We start from the raw sequence: 1,950 nt of genomic DNA, 5'->3' as shown, positions 1-1,950 counted from the left end.
TCTCCAATAAACCACCAGAAAACCGGAAGTGGCGCTGTAGCTCAAGTGGTAGAGCGCTCGCCTTGAGCTGAAGAGCTGAGGGACAGCACCCAGGCCCAGAGTTCAAGCCCCACGACCGACAAAAAATTAAAAAAAAATATATATATATATATATATATATATTCATATGGCTGGGAAGGTGGCTCAGTAATAGAGCACTTGCCTTGCATGCCTTAGGCACTGGGTTTGATTTTCCAGCACCACATAAGCAAAAAAGAAAAAAAAGCATGAAGTGGTGCTGTGGCTCAAGTGGTAGAGTGCAAGCCTTGAGCTAAAGAGCTGAGAGACAGTGCCCAGGTTCAGAGTTCAGGCCCCACAACCGGACCCCCCCAAAAAATTATATATATATAAACTATTTTAGCCGGGCACTGGCAGCTAACTCCTGTAATTCTAGCTACTCAGGAGGCTGAGATCTGAGGATAGCGGTTCAAACCCAGCCCAGGCTGGAAAGTCTGTGAGACTCTTATCTCCAATAAACCACTAGAAAACTGGAAGTGGCGCTGTGGCTCAAGCAGTAGAGTGCTCGCCTTGAGCTGAAGAGGGCAGGGACAGTGCCCAAACCCAGAGTTCAAGCCCCACGATAGACATATATATATATATATATATATATATATATATATATATATATATGTGTGTGTGTGTGTGTGTGTGTGTATATACACACACACACACACACACACACACACACACACACACATCTTATTTTATTGTACAGATGATGTACAGAGGGGTTACAGTTACATAAGTCAGTTAATGAGTACCTTTCTTTTTAGAACATGTCACCTCTTCTCTCTCTCTCCCAGTTCAAGCTGTTTTTCTATGTCTTTATAATAGAGTTTGAAGTTTGGTATTGATATTCATCCAACACTGTTCTTCCTTCTAAGGTCTGTTTTTGCTATTCGGGATCTTTTATTATTCCATATGAATTTCTGAATTGCTTTCTCTATCTCTTTGAAGAATGTTGTTGGGATTTTGGTGGGTATTACATTGAATATGTAAATTGCTTTGGGCATTAAAATGTTTATCCTTCCAATCCAGGAGCATAGAGGGTTTTTCCATTTCCTTGTATCTGCTTCAATTTTTAGATACCAGTGCATCATGCCTGTTAATTCTAGCTAATTACAAGTCTGAATCTAAGAAATACAGTTTGAAGCCTGCCAGGGCAGAAAAGTCTTTGAGATTCTTATCTTCAATTAACCACCAAAAAGTCAGAAGTGGAGCCTAAAATTAATAGAGCACTAGTCATGAGCACAAAAGCTCAAGGACAGTGCCCAGGCTCATAGTTTGAAAACCAGGACTTTTACACAAAAATATGTACACACACAACACATACACACAAAGTACTTCCAAAATGTGTTCCACTGTGCTCTCTGAATGTTCCATGACCTGTGAACAAGAAGAGATCACCCAGATTTTACTTGTGTGTACATTTTGTAATAAAGTGGTATCTTCCATCAGATCCTGCACATTCAAAAATTGAACTGTAAATATTAGTTTGTGTTATAATACATAGACCATGCATACAATGGAAAGCTTTATCAGTAGAGAAATCAATGCCCTTATTTCTTTGGTTCAAATTATTAGTCTTTCCCACCGATTGCTCCTCACTCTTGGGGATTATTTCTGAGACACTACACAATTATGTTGACAGTTGAGTACTGTAAAAGTCAGAAATACATAACTTCACTCTCCTATTCAGATGAGATGGTCATATGTTGTCAAGCCTGGAAGCAATGTTCATCATTGTGTCCAAATCCTTTGGATAATGTTTATTTCATCCAAGATGACAGTATGAGAAATGTTGGTTCAGAGAATGTCTAATAGAAAAGAATGGTTGTAGATTATACCTAGTTCATCTCTGCCCTGTGGGATTTCTGTGTATAATTTCAGAGATTGTAACAAAAGATTTTC

The sequence above is a fragment of the Dipodomys merriami genome, unplaced genomic scaffold (assembly GCF_024711535.1).
Source record: "Dipodomys merriami isolate MVZ:Mamm:240054 unplaced genomic scaffold, mDipMer1.0.p SCAF_94, whole genome shotgun sequence".
NCBI lineage: Eukaryota > Metazoa > Chordata > Mammalia > Rodentia > Heteromyidae > Dipodomys > Dipodomys merriami.
This window is presented reverse-complemented; position numbering follows the sequence as displayed.